Raw genomic sequence first — 18,227 nt, forward strand, 5'->3', positions numbered from 1 at the left:
CCACTCAATTCCCTCACCCTCCCACCACCAGTTAAGTAAGGCTGAGGCTTGTAGTTCAGTCATTGTGGTTGCCTTCAATACATCATTACTGGAAACACAAACTGAGCTGGACCCAGCACCAAACCTAATGTCATCTAACCACTTACCTCCCAAGAGACTCAGTTAATTATCGTTTCCCACAAAGCTTTCTTTGCAATTTCTGCCTTAATCTGAGACAATTTCAATGAATGTTTCACAGGTGATTTCATTAGACAATGTCAAGCAATGAATACAAATCAAGATCTATTGCAGTTATTGTTTTCCTTTCCTCTGCTCTGTAATACCTGTATTAAGAGTAATCATTTGTCTGGCATGGTTTATCTTTGCATAGTCTTGACACTCACTGCCTTCCAAACTTTTATCTTCACACATGCAGATTTTTCTTATTTTAAATATAATTTGGCTAAGGTGGTTGTTGCTTTTGTCTTGTGAAAATTTACAGAATTGTCATCTCGTACCTTGACTTTTTTCCTCATTCTTATCCAGTTTCCCCCATTTTCTCAAGATGCTGTATTATCTTTGAAGTGCATTAATGTGATTTATTCTACCTTCTTCACATTATCTATTTGTTTGATAAAGGAATCACCTCTCTGTTTTGCTGCCTTCTCTCCCTCACCAAGACATATTTTCTTTCGCCTTCTCAGGATCCACTTCCATTTCTGAGTCTATCTTGACCTGACTGTGAGCAAAGGGATGTGTGATTTCCACATAGCATTCCTACCAACTTTGACTTTTGTAGCTATGGGAGTGGGAGGAGGTCGTAAAAAGTACTTTAGAGGCTGTAAGTCTCTGTTAATCTTGTTCTTTTCTTTCCTGAAGATTTGTCAGCAGATACACAAGACGGGCCTAGTGTACTGCTCTCCTTGACCTAGAGTAAGGAGCGCAAAGGATCCCAGTCATGCTGGGCAAGGAGGAATTTGGCTTTTTTCGTATTTGCCTTTCACCTAAAGCCTCAAGGATAAGTCTGATATAGCAAGGATGAGAGCCGTTCATCAACTTGCCTAAGTTAGGGTACCTAACTTATCCTGATTTGCCTGGGCCTTATCCAGTTTTAACTCTGAAAGTCCTGTCTCTTGGGAAACCCCTCAGTCCCAGGTAAACCTGGACAGTTGGTTACCATATATGGTTCAGAAGCCTCCTGTTCTCTTCCGGATATGGACGACCAAAGACCTCTCCTGGCAATGTGCTTTCAGGAGTGTGCTTCCTTCTTTGTCAAACTGAAGCTTCAGAGCTGTCCTCAATTTGTGTCTGTGTATATGTAGAGGGTAGGTGGGTGTGAGACAGTGAGAGAGGGTCAGAGGTTGGCAAGCAAGGAGAGACAAAAAGATCTTCATAATATGAATAACATAAAGATATGGGGACTTCTCTGTTTCCACCAAATTTTGCATCAGGTCATTACAAATCTTCCATCAGGGATTTACTATGCAACATCTCTGCTGCAAACCTCACTATCAATGCTTATATATGAAATGGCAAAACTCCTTTGGCCTGGGCCAAACAGGAATTGATGGGAAGCCCTTCTTCTCTCCTTATGTTCTTCCAGCTCAGGGAAGTACTAGGGAAGAAACTTCTACCTCTCTCTCTACCATTTAGTAGCTCTTCCTCAAGGGAGAGGTAGTGGCTACTTTGGTTGTCCAGAAGCTAACATTTATAAGGCTATATTTTACATTGCAGTGTTACTTTTGACCTCTAAAGTTGTCGACTGTCTCCATCCCATTTCTGTCTTTCACTGTCTTCCTCCTGAATCTTTAAGAGGGCCAAGGGCTATCTTCAATGTCTCTCTGCAGGTGGTAAGCTTCTCTGCTTGCAAGTGGGTAAGAAAACAGGCAAGAAATCTACTCTTCAGAGAAATTCTCCTCTTGGTTGGATTCTAAACTCTATATAAGATGGTGTAGTGATTGTAGCATTAAGTTCAAGTTATATTTTTTAGTCCAGTTTTTACCAGAGAGTACACACATTGAGGCTCTTGGATGTTGGAGGCCACTAATAGAGTTGATCCCAGTTAAGCAGCAGCAGCAAAGGGACAGGTACCCTTAGCTAGGAGAAAAGGACAAGTCCTTGGGAAAGGTTTTTTATTATTCATTCAACTTAGAGGCAAGCTGATTTACCACTAATCTATTTACTATCTCTATAGTTTTGTCTTTCCAGAATGCCATATGATTGGAATCATATAGTACATAGCCTTGTCAAATTGGCTTCTTCCTCTTAGAAACAAACACTTGAGATTCATCTATGTCTTTTCATGGCTTCAAACCTCCTTTATTTTTATCATTGAATAATATTCTATTGTATGAATGTACCACATTTTGTTTATCCATTTACCTATTGAAGGACATCTTAGTTGCTTTTGGTTTTTGGTTATCATGAACAAAACTACTATAAATATTTGTATTCAGATTTTTGTGTGGACATAGGTTTTAAAATCAGTTGGGTAAATACATAGGAGCGTGATTACTAGATAGTATGGTAAGACTGGGTTTAGCTTTATAAGAAGCTGCAAAATTGTCTTTCAAAATAGTTGTTTCATTTTGCAATAAATGAGAGTTTCTGTTGCTTTGCATCCTGGCCAGAAGTTGATATTATCAGGCATTTGGATTCTGGCCATTTAAATAGGTGTGTGGTATGGTTTTTATGAAAGAAAAATACACGTACATTTGTCAGTTCCCCAGTGAGCCTTTGTTCTACATGTTTTTTAGAATAAAGACTTAGAAAGCTCTATGTCAGTATGTCTAGCTGTGGGTACATGCCAGTCTTGAGAAAGGCATTTCTAGGATTGGGCCAGGAACTTGACATAGACTGGAAAAATCCAGCTCAATTGATCCAGACTAGAGGTTAAGAACTCAAATGCATATTGAAACCAGCAAGGTATATTCTTCAATGAAGTGGGCCCCCTAGAAGACAATAATGGTGGATGGTGTAGCAAACTGGGAGAGGCATGTCTTGTCCAAGTTTGGAATAACTACTCTGTTCCAACTTCTTGTTGCCACAGGAAATCAGTCATAGGGTGACCAAATCTTCTAATTTTCCAAGAGACTTGGGAATCTGAATTTTATATGAAATCTCCTGCTTTATAAATGCGGGGATCTAATTAAAATCCTCTTGAAATACTCTTCAGGGAAAACAAACAGAGGCTCAAGCCTCTAGGTTGCCATCGCTGATTGATGTATTTGTAAATAAAGCATAACTGACCCTGGAAGACATTTTTAAAGGGTTTTCAATCTGGGAAGTTTCATGGTCTGAATTATATTAAAAAAAATACTCCTGAAAATGTCCTGGAGAAATTCAATGGATCTCAAATAGAGAAAACATTTAATGCTATTGGCAAGAGATTGTGCCACTTGGACTAGAGTTTTGGCAGTACAATTTGGAATTGGACAATTTATGGGAAATTTGAGAAGTAGATGCATTTGGTGGTAGATTGGATAGAGATAGGTTAAAGCAGGAATATGGATCAAAATTCATTCTACATGGGGAGCAAGAAAATTTTATTAAAGTCGAGGAGAGAACAAGGTATGTGGTATTATAATCTCCATTTTACAGGTAAGAAAACTGAGATCTTGAGAGATTAAGTAACTTGCCAAAAATCACACAGAATAAAAAAATCAGACCCAGGACTTCTGATTCTTAATTCAGGATCACTGTCTCTACCTCATGATCCCTAATGTGTTTTCATTGTTTTGACTTGAAGTGAATGATAGACGGAGTTGCTGAATGATTTTGTTTAGGTGCAGCACTTGGTAGAAACAGTAGTGCCCCATTGATTCTGATATCCTCTAAACTGGAAAAGGAATGAAGAATCATGAGTACTTATCCACAGCCAAGGTTACAGAAGAAAATTATATTGATGGAGTGAAGAATTACAGGTTCACAAACCTACTCTTATGCTGTGAAGGAAAGGAAAGATAGTGAAGAAAGTGAGAAGAAGACAATTGCATGGGGTATTAAACTGCTAGTGCAAGAAAACTGCAAGTTATATTTTTATTTATCTGTTCTAATTAATGTCTAAGAACTTTGAGAGATTAACATTGGGCTGCTTCTGTGCTGTCTGGCTTCTATATTTCTAAATTAGAATCAAACAGTTGCTCCCATGAAGGATACGTGGACTGATAGAAACAAAGATGTGCTATGTAAGAGAGAGATTTACAAAGCAGCTGAATGGAAGAGGAGGAAATAAGTAGGAACAGAGCTCTCATCTGAGAGATGGCTTCTCTTCTGGAAGCTTGTAACCAGCTTGGTTCTCTAAAGTGAGTGCTTCAGACCACGGAGAGAGTCTCTCTGCCCCTAACATGGGTCATAAGCCTAGACACTCAGATAAGCATGTGGTATATGGACTGCATTGAGTCTATTGGAAATACCTACTCAGTAATAAAGAAGGAGAGTGCTTCAGGGAGAAGAGATGAAGGGAGATGATACTCTTTGTTCAGGTAAATGCCTTCATTACTATTTGAAGTTGGAGGATGAGACCTTAAAACCACGGATTGGTTGGAGTCCAGAAATCAGGAGGGACAGCTATATCTCTTTGCTTTGCAAATGAAAAGAAATGTATGCCTGCATCTTAGCAAAGGAGAGGCGGAGGGAGGAGCAAGGGGAAAAGGGAAGTGTTGCCTAAAATGACAGAGATAGTTGAGTGATATTAAAAGAGGAGGAATGTTTAATACTTAATTTTAAATGTCATTATCATGACCATGAAAACCAACTTCCCCCTGTGCCAGTGTGTCAATGTTTAGTAAAATCTGCTACTCAGCTCTATTAGTTTCCTGGGGCTTCTGTAACAAAGTACCACAGAAATGGGTGACTTAACAGAAATTTGTTGTCTCACAGTTCTGGAGGCTAGAAGTATAAAATCAAGGTTTTGGCAGGGTTGATTCCTTCAGGGGGCTATGAGGTAGAACCTATTCCATTCGTCTCCCTTAGCTCCTGATAACCTTAGGTATTCCTTGGCTTGTATACGTTGATTTCCCTGCATCTTCACGTCATCATGCCTCTATATGTCTCTGTTTCTGTGTCCAAATTTCTGTCTCTGTGTATAAATTTTTCTTATTAGGGTATAGTCAGATTGGATTAGGATCCACCCTAATGACCTCATCTTAACTAGATCATCTGCAAAGACCCTATACTTAAATAAAGTCATATACACGGGTACTATGGGTTGACATTTCAACATATTATGTGGTGTGGGGGGCTGAAATTAGTGCATAAGAACAAGAAAAGTCTGTTTTGTATCTTCTATTTTTGTATTTATTCATTATTCATTTATTTGTTTGTTTATTACTGGAGTAAGATGAAGAGATTGTGCTATCAAGGAAAGGGGGTGCATTCTACACCAGAGTCAACATATTGAATAACAAGGATACCACTGAGGGGATGATGGTATGATAAAAAAAAAAGAAAAAAAGAAACAAAAAAACTCAACTAATATTATGGAAACCATGACTAAGATCAAGAATTGAGTCATAAACCAACTGCTCTCCTCCTTACCCCCGAGTGTATTACTGGAAAAAAAAAATGGGTTTGAGCCTTTTTCATAAGATAGAACACATCAAATAACACTCAGTTTATAATTTTTGTCAGCGAGCTTTCACTTTACAGCACTCAACTCTATTTTACACAAAATTCTTACTCTAAGATGCAGCCTAGCATGTTCGTACGATGGCTGCCAAAGAGTTTCATGATACAGGAGAAGACACACTAACCAACCTGGGGCTGTACTTATCCTTGGAATACCAGCCCAAAGTCAGAGGGAATTTATGAAACAATCCGGAGATTATCCTCATAGTTTAATCTCTCTCTCCATATTTCACACGGATCATGTTATATGCAGTATTTTGCAAACATTTTAGCTAAAAAAATCCTCTAGCCAATTAGGCATGAAAGAATCTTGGAAACCAAAATCTCTTGTGTCCTTACTTTCTTTGCATTTCTTGTTGTCCAGGAGGGCTTAGGAGTTCTACAGCAAATGTGCTTGCTATTGATCAAACAACTGAGCAAGAATTTTCAGGTGAATGGGCTCACACTGGGAGCCACAACATTAACAAACCTAATATGCAATGTGTAAGAGTGGGTATTCTCAGGCACTGGAGAGAAGGATTGTGAACTGTGAATAGATACTATACTATGGCGATGCTGCAGTGCTACAGGATCTATGAGGCAGGGAGGGAAAGCCAACTGACAGGAAACCCATGAAACTGAATACACATCCATCTGCAACCTCAAAATGTCAACTATCTCTCTCAATGACTTTGGGATATTTACTTATACTTGCATGTTACTTGAAGTCAGTAATATGGGTAGAATCTACTTAGATTCTATGGAAGCAAGTTTTCTCAGAAGTATGGCTAGAACTGTCTGCATGTCAGCTTTTTTTCTGAACCGTGTACTAGCTCACTGAAGACCTCTGAATGTGTTTTATTTATTTATTTATTTTGGCAGTACTCAGGCCTCTCACTGCTGTGGCCTCTCCCGTTGCGGAGCACAGGCTCCGGACGCGCAGGCTCAGCGGCCATGGCTCACGGGCCCAGCTGCTCCGTGGCATGTGGGGTCTTCCCGGACCGGGGCACGAACCCGTGTCCCCTGCATCGGCAGGTGGACTCTCAACCACTGCGCCACCAGGGAAGCCCCTGAATGTGTTTTAAAATAGATACACTGGTCCAAAGGACGATTGGAGTGAGTGGTTATCATTATTTATGGTATAATTCTGCTGCAAGAATATGAACTGCTATGTAGAACTGGGGGATTTCTCCAATTCCCTGATTAGTAAGGTTAATTTTAGGCAAAGGGGAGAAGGAGTTGGTGTTGCTTACTCTCAGGGAATATCCTGGGACAGAACACCAGCACTGGAAGCTCTAGCTCTGATTGGGGAAGAAGATGTTGGTGTGGGTTGGATTTAGCCACCTGAGGTTGAGTTCCTGACGGTTAAAGGACCTGGAGAGCAGAGGTGAATATGCTTTCCACCTACACTTTTGGGAGGAGGTAGTCCTCAGAACATGATTGGTGACCACACTCACAAATTGCTCTCTGTACTTGAGTCTTTGGGGCGTATGCTGGTAACGGCTCAGGACATTGTGATGGGGGTGATGGGGATGAACCCAGCCATGGAAGACAGTATTGCTCAGGTCCCCATGGGGAGTACCTGTGGAGCAGAATCCTGGACTTCTGATGAGAAGAATTACCCTTTGTTCTGACTATGGGAAATGATGATGGATGTTTCTAAGGAAACGTTGCTTATGCCAAGAGAATCTGGCTTGAATCATGTGGAAGCTGAGGCTTGGGAAGGATGAGAATATGCAAGTAGGCTGGAAAGCTAAGCCATCTATTTCTGTAGCAGTGATCCAGCTCATTGCTAGAGCTTCCCATTTCTTTTTTGGAGGTAAAGAGTCTGAGAGAGTAGACAGTGACCCAATATAATAATACTTCTTAGTGTTTGGAGGTCAGAGTTCCAGGAGAGAGTTCTGACTCCAAGAGTGAAGAGGAATGTTGGGAGACAAAGCTGGGCTTCAACCTACTGTCCTGGACAAATGAGAAGATAAACTTTCCCCGGGTTTGAAGAGACCCCATATGGATGTTATCACCGTAGAGCGGAGGGTGGGAAGAAATGTCTCCAGCATCCAGTAAGAAAATGAGGGTGGAAGTTTCCTAATTGGCCAAAGGAGGGAGGTGGGCAAGCCATGATCTGGGTGGAAAAGCTCCCTATACTTCCTGACATTATTTCATGTGGGAATGTTTGAAGAGAAGTCTGTACATGCTCAGAAGACACCCAAACTTCTTGGAGATATTGGAAAGATATGGGGTGAAAAATCACATGGAGAAGGATGTTTGAGCCACTTTCATTAGAAATGGAAAAAGACAGGATACCTCAGTGGATATCTGGGTTATGCAAGTGTGGACTGTCCACTTGATTGTCATGTTTTAGCTTGTAAGTAGCCTGAAAGGAGGCCGGCAGGAAAACCTGGGAGTAGGGAGGATGACCCAGGACCCTACAATGTGCCACCGTCAGGATCTCAAGAATCCAGTTTGGGAAGCAGGATACCTTCATCTCTCTCCTGGAGAGCCATGTGCTACCATGGAGGAGCTCGGGTGTTGCGGGGTCAGACAGACTTGGGTTTGAATCCTGTCCCTGCCAGGCCAGTTATGTGACCTAGTCTAGTATTTGAGTCTCACTTTCCTCATCTGTAAAATACAAGATACTTTTCAAGATTGGTACGAATACATGTAAAGTTCACGGCAGGTACTCAGTTGTTGCTGCTTGTTACCATCTCACTGTGCCTTGTAGGGTGCCCTGTGCATAATAAGAGTTCCGTGTGATTTTGCAAAACTACAGCCTTCAGCAAGACACGTTCACCCTTGAGTGTGTACTTGCTTTGGTTTGTCTCTGAAGTCTAGTTCAAGCTTCGTTATCCTCAGGGGTCCTGCTGTTTCCTCCCCTCTCCTCTTAGAGCAGTAAGCTGTAGTGGTTGGGAGTGCAGGCTCGGGTGTTAGCCTGCCTAGATTTGATTCCTAGGTCTCCCACTTATAATCTATATGGCTTGGGCAAGTATCTTAGCCTCTCTCTGTCTCATTTTCTGTATCTGTAAAATGGAGGTTATAAAAATCCTGGATCCTCTGAAAGGACCAAATGGATATATGTGAAATGCTTAGAAGAGTAGTAAATGCTCAATACATTGTAGTTATTATTGCTATAGGTTTTCTTCATACACTATTCATCTAAGAGACACAGTTCCTCCAACATCAAAAACAGAGGAGACAGGGAGGGGATGAACATGTGCATTCCTCTGACACTGTGCTTAAAAAGCTACTGGACTGATCTGAACCCCCCTTCCACTTACAGAGCTTTAGAGTACACTGATTATGAGAACTGTTCAAGGTCTGATGGGGGCCAGACCAAGCTGGCTCATGGTAAGCCACCATGCTCCCGTTATTGTTCATGTACTGAGCTTCCCATAGGCCAGGGCCAAGCTTAAGTGTCCTGTCATTCCCCAGCATGCAGTACAGGGTGGTGTTCATAGAATGATCATTCATTTACTCATTCATTCATTCATTCTTTTTTTTTTTTTTTTTTTTTTTTTTTTTTGCGGTACGCGGGCCTCTCACTGTTGTGGCCTCTCCCGTTGCGGAGCACAGGCTCCGGATGCGCAGCCTCAGCGGCCATGGCTCACGGGCCCAGCCGCTCTGCGGCATGTGGGATCTTCCCGGACCGGGGCACGAACCCGTGTCTCCTGCATCGGCAGGCGGACTCTCAACCACTGCACCACCAGGGAAGCCCATTCATTCATTCTTTATTCATCAAATCGTTATTGAGCACTGACCTTGCCAGGCAGCAAGTATGTAGTGAATGAGCTTGAGAAGCCATACTAGAGGAGGGTTGGAGTCGAGTGGGAAAGGTAGAGTCTCACTGTTGTCCTTGTTCATACAATGACCGTGAATAGAGTGGAGGTAGTTATAGGAAATGCAGTGTTCTGGACAAACCCCATGCCGATTCATAAGAGAATTCTGGGCAGCTGAGCTTCTGCGGGCTGAAGGTTAGGGGTGGGTCATTAATAATGTTTCCTGAGGCTTACCTCCTTCTTGCACAGAGCACTTTGTCTCCTGTTTTATTTAAGATAGGATATATGCCAAGAGGGGAAGCGAGGTGAGGTTTAAGTACAGCTCAGATTAGAAAGTGAGATGATCTATACTTGGCCAAAGGCCACTCTTGCTTCTCTTCCTTTGGACGCGGCTCTCCTTGGCTGGGCTGCCTGCCTGCCAGGGTGGTTTCAAGGCTATAGCTCTCAGTTCCAAAGCTTGTTGTTTACTCTCTGACTGTGCAGTAGAGGAATTGACTGCATGCTCTCCTTTCCCCCCAGCCTCCCACACTTTGGTGTGCTCTAAGTTAATGCTTTCTCTGTTCTCCTCTTTTTTAAAAAACTGTTTTGAAATGTAGATTCTCTAAGGAAAAAAACAAAGAAACCAGTCATCCTATACCTGTATACAGATTTTGCCAACTCTGTGATGAAGCACTCTTACACTCATTATTTCACTTATCCATACAACAACACTATAAGGCAGGTAGGGAATTTGCATCCATTCCCTTGGATCACTGTTGTGTTCAAGCACTGTGCTATATGGAAACATTTCTGTACCTCTCAGATTGCGTTCTATTCAGAGGTGAAAGCCCAACAAATGGTAGCATCGTGACTGGAAAGCATATTTCATGCTTTCTACCCCAGTTTTCTTACCACTACTCCAAGTGCTTATTAGAATTTTGTTAGAAGGAAGAGAGATGAATGCACATCCTTACTGGACCCATTGAGTTAATAGGTCCGGTAAGGAAACAGCAGCCTGAAGAGCTGTAGTCAGTCTTAGAAAATGTTCCTGCTACCTCCCAACTTAAGTACATTCCTTTCAAATTCCTTGTTTATGTTACAGTACAAATGGTGGAACTTCTCTTGCTTCTCCTGCCTAAGGATAATCCATCCAATTGTGTTTCTCGACTTAGTTTTCTCTGAGCCCCTCATTGTCTCCTGATGTTGATTCTTCTATATATAGAGGGAGACACTGATTATCTCCTCTCTCCCTCCTCTATATACAATAACGTCCTCTCTACGGGACTGTTATCATCTGCATTTTTAATTGAAGTATAATTGGTTTACAGTGTTGTGTTAGTTTCTGCTGTACAACAAGGTGAGTCAGTTTTATATGTATGTATATATATTCTTTTTCAGATTCTTTTCCATTATAAATTATTATAAGATACTGAATATAGTTCCCTGTGCTATACAGCAGGACCTTGTTGTTTATTTTACCTATAGTAGTGTGATCTGCTATTCCCAAGCTCCTAATTTACCCCTCCCCCACTTCCCCTTTGGCAAGCATAGGTTTGTTTTCTATGTGTGTGAGTCTGTTTCTGTTTTGTAAATAAGTTTACTTATATCATTTTTTAGATTCCATGTATAAGTGATAACAGATATTTGTCTTTCTCTATCTGACTTACTTCACTTATTATGATACTCTCAGGGTTCATCCATGTTGCTGTAAATGGCATTATTTCATACTTTTTTATGGCTGAGTAATATTCCATATACTACATCTTTACCCATTCATCTGTCGATTGACACTTAGGTTGCTTCCATGTCTTGGTTATTGTAAATAGTGCTACTATGAACATTGGGGTGCATGTATCTTTTTGAGTTAGAGTTTTCTCCAGATATATGTCCAGGAGTGGGATTGCTGTATCATATGGTAGTTCTATTTTTAGTTTTTAAGGAACCTCCGTACTGTTCTCCATAGTGGCTGTATCAATTTACATTCCCACCAACAGTGTTTCCTTTTGGTGGGTTCCCTTTTCTCCACACCTCTCCAGTATATATTATTTGTAGACTTTTTTTTTAATCATCTGCATTTTAACTTATATGAATCTCTCCCAGTTTAAACATTTTTTTCACCTAAATACTATCTACCCCTCCAGCTACCACTATATCTCTTCTTCCCTATTACAGCCAAACTTTTGATGGAAATTTTACCTACTTCCTCAGTGACTCGTCCCTTAGCTCTCTGTAATCTGGATTTGATGTCCAGTTTTTCAGTTCACGTAGTTTTTCTGAGGTCATTACTGACCCCTATGTTGGGGATCTAGGGAGTACTTTCTAGTCTTCATACTGTCTGATCTCTCTGAAGCGTCTGACTGTGGACTAGGCCTCTCTTTGTCACATCCCTACAGATCATTTGTCTTCAAATCTTCATACAGTGCTTCGTAAATGTTTATTAAATGAGTAGATAGTTACTAAATGGCAACTACATGCCAGGTGCTATTCTTAGAACCACACATTTTGCTGTATTTCAGTACTTTGATCTTTAATAACAAGGTGAGTATGTATTGGGGTACTCATGCAAGTTCAAAAAGCAATATCAGCTGGATAATATAATAAAGCCAGAACTCACTGGGCGATTGGGGTTGACATGTATACACTGATGTGTATAAGATTGATGACTAATAAGAACCTGCTATATAAAAAAATAAATAAAATAAAATTAAAAAAAAAAAAGCCAAAACTTTTATGGTTGATTTTGCTCACAGAAGCTGAAAATTTATTTATGGGCAAATGAGAAGATTTCATGGCCCTTGTTACGAGAACAACACAGAGTCTACTTTATCACCAAATGGAAGCTTCCTAATTTCACACCCTTTACACTTCTTTCCAGATTTTTAGTTTGAATATTCGTAAGTCCACTAAGATGAATTATGTTGGAATAAGAACTGTCACTATGTGATCCAGGATTACCAGAAGAAGAGCATTTAGACCAGAAAACAACTTCAGAGTTTTGGACATCATGCTTTCCCACTATTTGGGAGAAAATAGGAGATTTGAGGAAATTACCTATTTATAAAGAACCACACGTTTGTAAACTCCTTGTATTGTAAATTTGAAGAGCAGTTCATAAAACTTGCACCACACTGAGAATTGAAAAATGTTAGATAATGGATCTTAGATGGTCTCTAGTTCATTTTTATCAACTTGGAAATAAGAAAATTGAAGCATGGATTTATGAAGTTATTTGTCCACAGCCAGAGAGAACGCAGGTGATAGAGCTGGTCCTCAATGTTCAGCATTACTCTGTGAAAGGAGACTGAACCCCCAGACTCAATGTCCACCCTCAGTGCTTCCAAGGCACGTATCACACTGAAGTATAATCACTCATTTGCTTTCTAGTCTCCTCTGTTAATCGGTGGCTTCTGAAAGTAGACCTGTGTCTGATTTATATCTGTAACCCAGCCATCTAGCACAATAAAGAAATCATTATTGAGCATATGTGCATGGCATAATAGATACTATGTTGGACGCTTAGTGTACAGGGATGTAAAAAATGATTTAAGTGTTAAAATAGACCCTCCCACCCACAATATCTCATTTAATTAATTGATTCCACATATATTTTTGAACACTTATCATAGGGCAGGCATTAGGTTAGGAGCTGGGTGTTCAATGGTGAAAAAGCCAGAAATAGCTTATACCCACAGGGAACTTAATATGTGGTGAGGGAGAGATATTAAATAAGCACTCTAATAAAAAGAGAATTCCAACGAATAATACCTTCCAAGAAAAAGAACATAAATTTATGAGAGAGTGGGTATCAGAGTGAGGGCATACGAGGTACACTGGGGATTCAGGACAGGCCTCTCTCTGAGGAGAGGACACTTTAGCTGAGACCTGAGGGATCAGTTGTCATGAGAGGAACATTCCAGGAGGCTGCAACAATATGTGCGGTGGCCCTGAAACAGAAAGGAACATGGTGTGATGGAGCCGTCTGGCTAAAGGTCATTGAGCAAAAAGGAGAGAGGTGCAAGGCCAAGTGGGAAAGGTGGGCAGGGGCCAGGTCATGATGGTAATAATAAGGGATTTGGATTTTATTCAGACCGTAATCCACTTTTTAAAAATAGCCCTCTTAGTTTAGAATAGCTTTAGATTTTGAGAATTTCTGGGGCGATAGTACAGTTTCCATATATATCACATCCAGTTTCCCTATTATTAACATCTTACATTTGTATAGTACATTCATCACAGTTAACCAATATGGATACTTTATTATTAACTAAAGTCTGTATTTTATTCAGATTTACTCAGTTTTCCTCTAATGCTCTTTTTCAGTTTCGTTATCCGATTCAGGATACCACATTAGGATTAGTCATCATCTGCTTAGGCTCCTCTTGGTTGTGACAATTTCTCAGACCTGTGTCTGATTTACATTTCTATCCCAAGTATCTAGCACAGGATGCTAGGACTCAAAAGGTTTGTTGAGTATAGGAACACAGGCACTAATCTCTCTCTCTCTCTCACCCTATCTCTATCTTTAGCTCTACCTATGTCTCCACCCTACATGTATATACAACATTAAAATTTTCCTGCCTATCTGTTCTTCATTAAAATGGGGCACTGTTGATGGTGGTCCTGGACACAGATCTGTAACCACTGCTCTGTTGAGCTTATTTCTCTGGCTGCCAAGGGCTGCCTTTAGGATGCCCTCTTTGGAAACTTCCACTTTCATAGACAGATACATAAATGAAGGTTTTTGAATTTTAGAAGAGCTCTATTAATTTCTGCCTTAGTACCAGGAGTACTTTGGGTTCCATGACAAACATATCATTTTCATCCCCTTGCTTCTTGCTTTGGCTGGTATCCTTGTTCCTTCATGACTACCATTTCCTGTTCACATCCTGTCTTCCCCCTGTTAGCAGGAACTGAGGAATGGTGGGACCAGGGCTTCCTTTGACTTTGAACTATGATCAGTGGCTGCTTTTCAAGATGTCTGGTTCTAGAAATCGAAGAGCTTTCTGCTTTCTTCCTGTTACGAAGGAGGTAGTGGCCTTAGAACAACCTCGTACCTTCCTCCTGCCTGACTCGCCCTAGCTTCTGGGCATGCTGGCCTGAGAGGACAGTGCAAGACAGATCACTTCTTTCTTTTGGTTCTCAAGTCCTGCTTTACTTCCCACACCAACAAATTTAGGCTACCTGAGTGGCAAACAAATTTCGTTCTAAAGTAGTCAATGCTGTTTGCCAACATATTTTTTACCCACTTAAAATTTGATTACAAATGTAGCGCCCCTTTGTCTCTGTCACCTCCAACTTTCTTGAAAGGCTTTTCTTCATACTACAAAGAATAAGTGATTGTAAGCTTTGTGAGGGCAGGACAGGGCAGGGACTTTTCTTACCCATGTATCTGTTGAATTGCTAGTAGGAATTGTAGCCTGGGATTTGGTTTCTTAAAGCAAAATGGAAACAGAAAGTAGAAGGAAATAGGCATTTTATACCAGCAGGCACATTGACAGCAACACAAAGTGACAACTGATAATTCTAATTTTAAATATGTCTTCTGACGCAAATTAACAGAGTAAACACAAGTACTCGTAGGGACATTTAGTTGAGGGGTGATCCTATCACATACTTTAAAGACTTCAGGGCATATAACAGCATATTAATATTCCTAATAAAAATCCTCAGTTGGTAGGAAAAAGCTAAATCATGCTAATTCTTTGGAAGATTTATATCTCAGATATCTTCATGAGAAGATATTACACACACATATGCTGAATTTTCACAGGACTCAAAAATTTGGGGGGCCAACGAGGTCACAGGAATAGAAACTGAAATTTCACAGGCTTATACATACACCTTATATAGTACCATTGCCCTCCTAAGTGTTTGTAGAAGTCCCTGGGGAGTACATTACTTGTTTCCGGAAAGAATTCTGTGCCTACTGGGTGCAGTGTTTGCTCTGCCTATCACTGCAGTTTTTCTGGCCACTGTGTTGCCATGCTGGGCCCCCTGGTCTCTACAGGTCCCCAGTGCCTCCTGGACACTATAAACTCCACTGGGCAAAGCGTGATATCAGTTTCTATCAAGGATTCTACCAATATACTTGAGCCTTCCAGATGTGAAGGCTGCTCTATGAGGTGTGGTGAAAGAGGCACATCTTCCCCAGTGTTACGGCAATGCACCTGGGTCCCAAGGTTGTATAGAATTTTAGTATAAAGGTTCTTTCAGAATTTGCATACAGCACCCCTGAATCCAGTGAGGACTGGGCCAGAATGTAAGTCCTAGAGATAGTTTCCATGTTATGGTCAGATCAAATGTTCCCCCTGATGACTCAGGATTTGCTTATTGCCTCAAGGTCAGGAAGCCTTTTTCCTTCGCTTAGGATTAATCTCAGAAAGTTCCTCATTCTTCATGGAGGTACTTGTCCGAAAGGTTGCCCCATGATCTTACTGATATGCTCAGATACATATGAATTCATTCCTTTCTCCCTTCTTTCTTTCCTTTTTTTCTTTGTCCTTCCTTCCCTCCTTCATTTCCCTCAACAAATATTTTATGGAAATGTACCAGTTGCCAGGTACTATCTAAATGGTAGAACCATAGCAATGAACAGAATATACAATGTCTGGTCTTTCAGGGAGTCTTGTGGGAGAAACATAACAAAAAGTAACCAAATATATGGGGGTACTATTTAGATGGGATGATCATAAAGGCTTGGGTCAGGCGCCATTGCAGCAGAAACATGAATAAGGAAAGGAGATGGAACAATGGATATATGAGGGAAGATGATTCTATGTCAGAGGGAACAGTCAGTTCAAGGGCCCTTGGGGACAGCAAGAAGGCTAGATTGATTGGAACAGAGTGGGTGAAATGGAGAAAGAGATTAGAGAAGGGGACTGAGGGTTACCCAGGATGACAGCTCAAGCAGGGCCTTGCACACCTTGGTAGGACTTTAAATAAATAAATACAGATAAAAAACCTTTGTGAAGTCTTGAGCAGAGGATTCAGATGATCTCACCTAAAAGTGTCACTCTTGGGGCTGCATGGAGATTGGATTGTAAGAGGGCAGATTGGAAGGAAAGAGACAGGTGCACTCCTACAAATCCAGGTGAGTGGCGATGGTAGTTTGATTTGGTTAACAGAGTGAACTCGTGTGAGAAGTGGTCCATTTTTGGATATGATTTAAAAGTTCGGTAATCAAATACTGAATTATTTAAGGAATATGAAGGAAAGCTGTGATTTCAAGGGTGATTTCACTGGTTTTGGTCATAGAGACCTATGGGTTATAACTGCCGTTTATAGAAATAGGGGATATTGGAGACTACAGGTCGGAGCGGGTGGTATACAAGCTATGGGCTTGGACATTTTAAGTTTGCAGCATTAGTATTAGCTATTCAAGTAGAGATGTGGTATTAATTTGCTAGGGCTGCTGTAACACGATATCCCAAACTGGGTGGGTTAAAGAACAGAAATTTATTTTCTCACAGTTGAAGAGGCTAGATGTCCGTAACATCAAGGTCAGTTGGTTCCTTCTAATGAATGTGAGGGAAGGATCTGTTCCAGACCTTTCTCCTTGGCTTGTAGGTGGCTGTCTTCTCCCCATGTCTCTTTACATCATTTTCCCTCAACGCACATCTGCCTTCAAACTTCCTCTTCTTATAAGGACACCAATCACACTGGATTAGGACCCTCTGTACTAACGTCATTTTAACTTGATTACTTCTATAAACACCCTATCTCCAAATAAGGTCACATTCTGAGGTAATGGGGGTTAAGGACTTTAAAACATGGATTTGGGGGTGGACACATGCAGCCTATAATAGATGCCAAGCCCAGGGAAGAGGTGGGAGATGAGGTGTGTATTTGCTGTTATCTGCACGTAAATGATATTTAAAGCCACGAGACTGCCGAGATCACTATCATGAGTGGAGATAGAGATGTTTTCAGATGCGCTAACTGTCAGAGGTGGGTGATTCTTACTCAGACTCATTCCGGGTCTCCAGTTACATGTATCTTCATAAATTATAATTCTGTCTAAATTATGAGTTTGTGACTTTCTGTGACATGCAGGGCTCAATCCAATGGGCCCTGCTTTCAGAGAAGAAGGGCACCTTGTGGGCTGGTTAAGATCAAAGCAGAAACTTTGTAGACAGGGTGAAGGTTCTGATGCCAGTGGCTGTTGTTTCCTTTAAAAGGTTCACTTCTGGGAAGTTTTAACATTGTCCTGGAAGAACTTAAAGCAAATATTTAAGTGTATTAGGGAACTTTGCCTTGACTGAATGATAGCTTTGATAAAAATGGAAATAGGAGACCTGTTTCAGGTGTGTAACTCCCACAGTGTCCTGAACATGAACTAAAAAACATAGCCATTTTCTTTTAGTCTTTTGTTACTTAGTGGCATGTAACAGATCACTTTGCTTATTTTGAGCTTTCAGAGTGACTACAAATCACGGTTTGGCAGTGTTTCTGTAAAGGTGGTCTCTGTTCATCTGGTTGTCAGACGTTTGCTGGGCACCCTCAGCACGTCATGACTCTGGGTAGGGTGACCACCAGTCTGGCCTAAGGGGGAGAATGTAATGATGTTGCTTCCTGGGATCATTCTCCACACAGACAGCAAATTATCGTAGGAAAAGCAGGGAATAGAGGCATGAATTCTTTCCTCAGCTTGGACTCCAATCTAGTGCATGTCCATAGACTAGTCATTTATTCCTAGACTTTACCCAATAGATGAGGGGGCGAGGACTTGATGACTTTTGAGATTTTTCCTAGATCTAATGTCTTATGACTTGAAAATAAATAATCTTTAATTTTTAAAAGTTATCACTGTTTCCAGGGGTGTAGACAGACACACTCGGCCTAGATTTGTGACTTGATGTTGGCTCTGGCCTGACATTCTGGGTTGGAAGA

This window comes from Delphinus delphis, chromosome 12, assembly GCF_949987515.2.
Source record: "Delphinus delphis chromosome 12, mDelDel1.2, whole genome shotgun sequence".
NCBI lineage: Eukaryota > Metazoa > Chordata > Mammalia > Artiodactyla > Delphinidae > Delphinus > Delphinus delphis.